This window comes from Garra rufa, chromosome 4, assembly GCF_049309525.1.
Source record: "Garra rufa chromosome 4, GarRuf1.0, whole genome shotgun sequence".
Taxonomy (NCBI): Eukaryota; Metazoa; Chordata; class Actinopteri; order Cypriniformes; family Cyprinidae; genus Garra; species Garra rufa.
Window position 1 is genome coordinate 29,837,870 of NC_133364.1, and position 9,558 is coordinate 29,847,427.

The window sequence follows — 9,558 nt, forward strand, 5'->3', positions numbered from 1 at the left end:
AATGCTTTTGAGAAACGCACCGCAGAACAGCACTATAGGGGTGAGTTTAGCAAAAGCAAGTACCAAATTTTCTTGATATAATGTCATGTTTCTAGTCATTTGGAATTCAAAACTGTAATCAAGTTTTGTCACTTGAACATACTGTACAATTTTCTGGCTTCCAACACATAAAATTTAAGAACTGACTGTTCATTTGAAGCCTAATATATTCCACCCCTAGACAGGTGCCATTGTAAGGATATAATCAATGTTATTCACTTGTTATTTATCTGTTAGTGGTTTAATGTTGTGACCGATCAGTGTATATATAAAGTTTCTAATATGCTATTCCATGTGTTTTGCTGAGCTACACACACACACACACACCAAACATCTTCATGTGTTGGGTTGTGTGTCTAAAAAAAATAACTTACCTTGGTCGCAGCCTTAGTTTGGCAGTCATGTACTCTGAGCAAATCTACATTGGCTCCTTTTCCGTTGAACCAACTGCTTTCCATATGTTGCATGACTACGGTATATATCAAATATGTCCAAGGTCCATTGAAGAATGGATCACACGTGGTTTAAGGCATAAATGCCTGGAAAAGGAACAGATGTCTTCATTTACATACATTTTAATTGTTCATATATCATCTTCATCTACAAAAACAATAAAGGTAAACTGGTTTGGCTCGCTGTCTAAAATGAGGCGTTTGAGTGTGAAACAACTCATGTTTCCCCTCATGCTTCCCCCAAACTTTTGCTTAAAACTCCAGTTGGATGCAATTTAATGGTATTATTTTTACCTGCATTGTCTTTAAAGGCTCTTTTATTCCTTTAAATTAAGTAATAGTTTCCCGGTGTGTGTGGGTGTGTGCATCAAGATTAATTGGAAGAAATTAAAATAACTTCTATTCAAGTCAGATACACAGTGGCATCAGAAACATTCAGCTACTGTCTAATAAAGGTGGAGGTGTTACTTAGGGTGTCCTAAATTGTGGCAAGGATGTTGCATATGGTTTCTAAGATTACATTTGTGGTTTTTAGCAGTGTTGTAGTATCTGAGAATGGTGACTACAGGGTCTTGGGTGGTCTTTTTTTTACTTTTCTGTCCCGGGTCCCTCTTTTAATGTAAGTCCAAGGTATTTTATTGTACTTTTATAGTCTGCTTAGTAACTGTGAGCTTGATCACTTAGCAAAGTAATAACACACCGTTCTACAATCAATGACATGCTCTGAGGTCTTATTCATGTTTGTAGCACAAATGTTCTGGGATGAGTAACATGACAAGTATAATACTTAAGGTTAAAGGTTTGTTCGATTTAAAATATGAGCAAATACACTCTCTTATTCTTTTTTGCGCTCTATTGTTGAGTCTTGTGTATGTCATGGACAGGTGTTAATAACAAACCACATTGGTCTTCTCCCTGTGTGCTCAGGATAGCTTTTCTATTTTCACCTTGTGACTACAGGCAGATGGAGGCTGATGTAGTTCATAACAGCAGGTAAATTATAGCAGCGGACATAAAGACACATGGCCGAGTTGCCCACCGCAACTCACAGGAGATGAATTTAAGTGCATTAAAGTGGATAAAGTGCCACAATTTAGCTGAAAGTAGTGTAAAGACATTACACAGATTTGTTGCTTTTAGAAGATGTTGTGACCCTGGACCACAAAACCTTAAGTAGCACAAGTATATTTGTAGAAATAGCCAAAAACACATTGCATTGGTCAAAATGATCGATTTTTCTTTTATGCCAAAAATCATTAGGATTTTAAGTAAAGATCATGTTTCATGAACATATTTTGTAAATTTCATACCGTAAATATGTCAAAGAATAATTTTTTAATAATAATATATTGCTAATAAATTCATTTGGACAACTTTAATATTTAGATTAAAGTTGTCTCAATATTTAGATTTTTTTGCATCCTCAGATTCCAGATATTCAAATAGTTGTATCTCGACCAAATATTGTCCTATCTGTAGTGGACCGCGCATTCCAGGGCCCAGTTTATGGCAAGTGGACAAAGGTTTGCTACATTTTGATTGGATCTTGGTGGACTAACATAAGCAAACTGTCCAACGCCATCAGATAAGGATGCCAGGACAACTGCCAGACACCTCTTAGAGGGCAAGAAGATCATCTTTGGTACAAAAAACCGGGAAGGACAGAACTTCCTATTGGTCAAGATGCAGTTTCTGCCCTCCACCCACCTTGAGACTCTTTCCTAAGGTTGGTCCTGTGACGGTCATAAAAATTCCTTAGGATTTCCAGACGCAGCAACAATGGGTGAAACAAAGAGAGATCACAAAGATCCATACATTCATAACTATGTTTTCAAACCTTGAACTGATGCGAACCATCTTATACTTATTCAGAGAAATAAGTATTCTCACTGACAGCGATGTGTAGTGCAACATCTTACACAAACTCAGCTGTTAATGGACAAATGAATGCATGCATGACAGTTCAATCTTTTCCCATCATGTTTGGACTTAATGTGTTCATAACATGACCAAATGTTTTCTGATTGTGTTTTGGAAAGTGAGAAATGCACCAGTAAAACATTATTGACACTTTTCTAACTTTGTGTTTGGACTATGTAAATGACTTCCACAAGAGGACAGAAGGGTGGGCTACCCCATGTCCCCCCGCTCTGATGGAACCAGCCAATCACAGCATGGAAATGGAGAAGCACCAAATTGCAATCTCCTCCTCATCGGAAAGGTATAAAGGTACCTCTCCAAAAGACACTCCTTGTTTCTGAGTCTGAGGCCCGGCAGGGTGAGACACTAACAGAGCGCTAACAAAGTACTGAGTCTACCTGCAAGGGTGAGACAATAACAGCTACACAAGTTCTGAGTCCGCGGCCTGCGAAGGAAGAGACACTAACAGAGCAACAAAGTTCTGAGTCTCCGGCACGTCCAGGGGACGGTAACAGATCAAACTTCTTTCAGAATCTGCGGCCTTCTTTCAGAATTCTTTCAGAATCAGCTTTCAGATGATGTATAAATTTCAATTTCAAAAAAATTGTCCCTTAAGCTTTTAAATTATCGCATTTACAAAGATTGACCCTTATGCCTGGTTTTGTGCTCCAGGCTCACCTATGCAGTTCAGTTCCTATAAAATTTTACATAACTTTTTTTTACATAACATTTACTTTGTTTGTTTCTTTGTTTCTTAAAAATGCAGGTTTATATCTTCTAGTTCAGACTTTAAAACTTGATTTAACTCAACAATAGCAAGTTTGTTAATTCTGAGGGAAAAAAAACCCAGAAGTGTGGGATATAAACTCATGATCCTGAGCCGAGGGGAAAAGAGATTTTGGATTTTTTCTTATCAGAATTGTGAAATATAATCTCAGAATTGCAAGAATAAAGTCAGAATTTTAAAACAAAAAGTCAAATTTGTACTTTTTAAATTCTTTTACTCCATGGCTTCCATAGACCGCTACTTGAAAACTGTCACTTTCTGCCATCAGATGAGCTTCGCCAACATAAATAGGCTATTTTATGGTACCTTAACATTGTCATTGATTTAAATCATGGTGGAAGCTAATTAGTATTTACAATAATTCAATGACTGCTAACTGTACAAATATAATGTTGCTGAAAAACACAGATAAAGCCTTAATTACATACTAAATGTGCATCATTTGCTCTTAAACAGATAATTTAATGTCCAAGGAGATAATTTTTCTTTAAACAATAGAACCATTTGTTCTTTTTGTTTTATGAAGGTCACAAAGATTTTGTGTATTTGTGTATTTTGTGTATTTTATGTATGACTTAAATGACTAGTTCAACTAAATAATTTATTAAATATTGGAAATAATGTTGGACGTTGTAAGTAGACAAATTAAAGCTAGCGCGAGTGTAAAAATCATGTTATAAGGAAGTTAAATAAATAAAAAAATAACTACATGAATAAATAACACATTTTATTTGGACCACAATCAACTGAATGTGCCTCACGTTGCAAATACAAGATTCTACAATATCAAGCAGCCACTGCTTACAAAGTCCAACCATAAGAAAGTATTAGAATATAATGAAATGAGTCTGCTATTTTGCATGTCTTTCTGACTCTGCATTTTTTTTTTTAATGGCTGAACCTTTAGATGATGAAGAAGAAAAAATGGAGGTGAGGGGTTAAAGACACAAAAAGGGACATGATGGGGGACAAGAGAAACCCATTGAACGGACACGTTGGTAATTAACAGCTGCCTTTGCTCCGGCTCCATTTATTATGCAGTAATCTTAGCGGCCCTGCCCCGTGACACCCTGCAGAATGAGATCAGCTCCCCGCAGACGCCCGACATCTGAATAGGGCTCTTTCAGCTTCCTCTCACTCATTACCGTGTGTATGTGTGACTCCGCACATGTGTTTGGGCCTCAATAGTCAGCATGTGCCGTACAGATATGGTGAATCTTTTGTGTGCCGTGCAAGTACTTCAAAATAAGAAAGATGGAAATTGTATTGGGTGCCTATTGATTGTGCAGGGCACTTAATGAAAAAGGAGAGGGGACAAAAGGTGTTCATGAAAAAATAAAATAAAATGAATGTCAGTGTTATGAAGGCATTCTCTGGGGTTTTATGTCAGCTGCTAAAAGAGTGTGTATAACAGGGATGGGTAAAGTTCAGAACTTTGGCTCCTTTTCAATTCATGAGTTTGACTAGACATATTTCGCTTAAAATTCAAAACTGTCAAAATGTATACATGGTTTAGCTTTAATTTAGCAAGATACATATTGATTTCAGCATTTAAATATGTTAATCACATATAGTGCCTTGCGAAATTATTCATAGCGCTTCATTTTTTCCACATTTTGTTATGTTGCTGCCTTTTGTTAAACTACTTTACATTACTTTTTTCCCACATCAATCTACACTCCCTACTCCATAATGGCAAAGCAAAAAAACAAGTTTTTAACATTTGTGCAAATTTATTAAAAATAAAAAACTGAAAAAGTCCCATTGCATAAGTATTCATACCCTTTTCTGGGACACTCGAAATTTAGCTCAGGAGCATTCATGTTGCTTCTAGATGTTACTACACTTTGGGTGGAGTTAAACTGTGGCAAATTCCTTTGAATGAGTATGATTTAGAAAGGCACACACCTCTCAGAAAAGGTCTAACAGCTGAAAATGCACATCAGAGCAAAAACCAAGTCCTGAGGTCCAGATAACTGCCTGTAGAGCTCAGTGACAGACTTGCGTTAAGGCAATGATCTAGGGAAGAGTTCAGAAAAAAATCTGCTGCATTAAAGGTTCACAGAAGCATTATCCATAATGGAAGACAATTGGAACAAGCTGACAGAGCTTGAGAGGTGAAAAGGTGAGGCAAAGAATGGCAGATAATTGCCAAATGCAGATGTGCAAAGCTTGTCACATCATACCCAAAAAGACTTGAGGCTGTAAAGGTGCTTCAACTATGTACTGAGTTAAGGGTGTGAATACTTATGCAATGTACTTATTTCAGTGTTTTATTTTTAATAAATTTGTAAAATTTGCAAATCTGGTTTTTGCTTTGTCATTATTATGGTGTATGGAGTGTAAATTGATGTGGGTAAAAACTAATTTAAAGCAGTTTAACATAATGCTGCAACAAAACAAAATGTGACAAAAATGAAGGGGTATGAATACTTTTGCAAGGCACTGTAGTATACTGCATATGTCTTTTAGTGAATTATATCCAAAGTAATATTCCAACGTCAGCACGTAGTACAGTGTAGAGGAGACAAGAAGCAACTTAGGTGGGAGAGTGATCAGGAAGGTCCTTGAGCCAGAACTCGAACTTGGGACGCTCATAGTTTAACAATGCTAAATGCCACAAGGCTATCGGTGCCAATGTCAGTAATATTTTTTACCAGGATAAACAAGTAACTCTAATGCTGGATGACATCACAACCTAAATCTAAAGTCTAAAATTCATAGACCAGACGGTAGAGTACATAGGCTGCATCCGAACTTGCAGACTTCCCAACTACATAGTAGGTTAAAAATAGTACAGTGCTGCCCACTAATATTGGCACCCTTAGTAAATATGATCAAAGGCGGCTGTGTAAAAATACATTTTATTCATAATTCATTTATCTTTTTTGATCTTTCATTAAAAAATGTACTAAATTCTAAACTTTCATTGATGTAAAACAATTGAAAGTGTGTGTGTGCCATTTTTGGCACCATTAGAAATTCGTATGAGTAAAATATCTCTGAAGTAAACTCAATCATATTTACATTTTGTAGCAGTGTGACTGAAATTGTCCAGCCATGACTTCCTGTTCCACAGGATTATAAATATGAGGAACTGAAAGGCCAACTTCCCTTGAAGGGATGGTTCACCCAAATATGAAAATTTGATGTTTATCTGCTTACCCCTAGGGCATCCAAGATGTAAGTGACTTTGTTTCTTCAGTAAAACACAAACAAAGATTTTTTAACTCAGTCTGTCAGTCATATAATGGCAGTCAATGGGACCCATGGTTTTGTTAGTCAAAAAAACATACACATAAGACATTGAGGTCTTAACACACAAAACAATCGGTCTGTGCAAGAAACAGAACAGTATTTATATCTTTTTTTATTTTTTTTACCCCTGATCCACTGCAATGTCCAACTGTCCTGAGCACGTTCACAACAGCCAGCGCGTGACGAAGAGCAAGCAACCATGACTTCAGTCGATCAGGCTTCAAGATCAATCAGGATAAGCACAAGTAATTACCGTTTTAAGTAGCTGTCATACCCACAGTCTCTCTCTGTAAACAATGAGTGACATATACGCGTGGCAGATCGCTTCCACGCATGCATCTACTATGCCAGAGCACATTGACGTGACACGCGCCGGCTGTTGTGAACACGCTCAGGACAGTTGGACATTGCGGTGGATCAGAGGTAAAAAAAATGATATTAATACTGTTCAGTTTCTTGCACAGACCGATTGTTTTGTGTGTTAGGACCTCAGTGTATTGTCACAAGCCGCAGGGTGAATTTGGTTTTGTCTGGGTATGTTTTTTTGGCTCTCAAAGCCGTGGGTCCCATTGACTGGCATTATATGACTGACAGACTGCAACAGTTTGAGTTAAAAATCTTAGTTTGTGTTCTACTCAAGAAACAAAGTCACCTATATGTTGGATGCCCTGGGGGTAAGCAGGTAAACATAAAATTTTCATTTCTGGGTGAATTATCCCTTTAATCATCTATTACAAGAAGTAAAACCAAAGAATATAGTTCTGGTGTACAGAACAAGATTGTTGAGCTTCACAAAACAGAAATTGGTTGTAAGAAAACAGTTAAAGCATTGAAAATCCCCATTTCCACTATCAGGGCAATAATTAAGAAGTTCCAAACAGCGAAAGATGTTACAAATCTGTCTGGAAGAGGACATGTGTCTATATTGTAATGCACACTGAGGAGAAGAGTTTTACTGGTCAAAGACACTCCAAGGATCACAGCTGGATAAGCAAAATACTCAAAAAGAATACCACCCATATTCTTTTTTATACTTTTTCAGTTGTTATGTTTGATCTTGCGAGTCTCTGTGAGATCATGTGCTACTATGAAATTATTCCAAAACTCGACAAGTGTATGGTCTCATGGTCTGGTCGAATCTAATGTGCGCATTCAGAGGATTATAAGGCTAAAAATCAGTTGAAACTGTCTTCATGTCTGTGGTCTCCCATGGTTATGGGATAGAATTTTTCTAATGTTAATCTTTAACTAGTTAATTACCATCTTTTTTACTTAAATATGACAATTTAATACTTCTTTTGAGCAGATTGAAGAATCCAAATGATCTGTATCAGAGCAGATCTGTCATGAATTTAGGATTGGGGTAATGTTTTAAGAATTTGCCAATGAAAAAAACTAAATTTATTGCCGACCAATCTGAATATTGATAAGGACATATAAATGCCTTAATATCTATTGCAGTTACAACCCTGGTATTTTCAGCCTTAGGGGAAAAAATGATTGAGTTCCACAGTAACCTTTTCAGATGAAATGGTAAAATTTTCAAGCACAAATGGCACGGCTTCCTGAGGATGCTGCTGGTGCTACACTGTAAAAAGTGCTACACCCAGAAAGTAGGTTTTATATACTTTAAATAGTTGTAATCTAGTTTATTTTATTTGTTTTATACTAAAAAGTATCAATATACTCCCTCTTTACTTAAAATATATCAGTTGTTATATAACAATATATTTTAAGTAAAACTATTGCCATTTATTTAGGTAGTTATTTGCATGTGATTGTTGTGTACAAGAAATGTTATAAAAGTGAGTTGACACACGCAATTTATTAGAGCAGCTGTTGATGTGGCAGGTGTGTTCATAAAACGTAAATGTTTTTAGAAAAATTAACTAATATTTTACATTAAACGGTAAGGTAAAAGTTCTAAACAAAACACGTTAACATTAGTACTACTTGTGCGGGCAGATAAGAGAAAGTAAGCTTTGTAACAGGATTCTGGAATCAGAGGTCATGTTAGTATACTTTTGCATTACTAAAAAAGATGCAGATTTGACTGTAGAGATGTATGCTTAGTAGTCTGATTTTAGAGATTTGATCCACATTTTAAAAAACTTTAAAACTATGTCTAACCTACCTAAATAAGATAACATTTGACCTTATTCTAACATGCATTTTCCTGGTCTTTAGATACCCAAGTGCTTTTGTTACCTGGGGTCTTCAAATTTCACATCCAGGTAAGAAAAACTTCAGAATAGATACAATTACAGCTACAACTATTCCCAGTTAAGTAAAACATAGGTGTGCTATATTGTACTGTCATCAGGCTGTGAATGTTGATCAGATATTACTTTTTAACAGGATCCATCTGCCTCTGTGAAGAAAAGGAGAGAAGTGGTCCTGAGATGCCTGATTGAGTATATGGGCAGAGATGGGAAGACCTCATCAGTGTCCACCACGTATGTATTGGGCTTAAAGCTACTTGTCTATTTTCTGTCTGAATAAATTAATATTGTAATGATATGGGGTAATTACATTTGCTCTTGAAAGATTTAAAGAGATTTAAATTCTGTAGCTTAATAAACCACAATGTGATGACCAATCAGGCACAGGCTGTCATGGTAGACTTCGCTCTGGTCACATGCTCTAGTCTCAGTATCCATCTAGTTTTCACCACCTTTAGCGACAAAAGTACAATTTTGACTTTGTGTTGTATCTGTCTTCTACCTGTCTGCTATATTCATCTCATTACCTGATTGTCTGACCAAACTCTTGAATTTTTTTGTCTCCACCAATAGAGTCATGATGAAACAGAGGTGCATGCTGTGCTTGGCACCCAAGAAAATTTACATGTGCCATCAGCCCGACACAATTGAGATTACAGGATGAAAATGCACTTATACAGTGTTTGTTTTATATTGTGTACAAGTGTGGCCACAATTATTGGCTGTTTTGTAGTCACTGTTAAAAGTGAAAGACATTAAATAAATGTTATTGTCTTCAATCTATCTTCCCATCTTTTTCTTCTTCAATTTAATTTGTAATTGTTATTGACAAAGTCTGTTTATGTAAAGTTCATCACTGTAGTGCTTAGAATAGATTTTT

General features: G+C 36.3%; 1 protein-coding gene across 1 annotated transcript in view; it reads right to left on the reverse strand.

Annotated features, from left to right (window-relative positions):
* celsr1a (cadherin EGF LAG seven-pass G-type receptor 1a) overlaps window positions 1-9,558 on the reverse strand; it is a 149,181-nt gene that overhangs the window by 27,180 nt on the left and 112,443 nt on the right. The gene's annotated exons all lie outside the window — the stretch shown is intronic.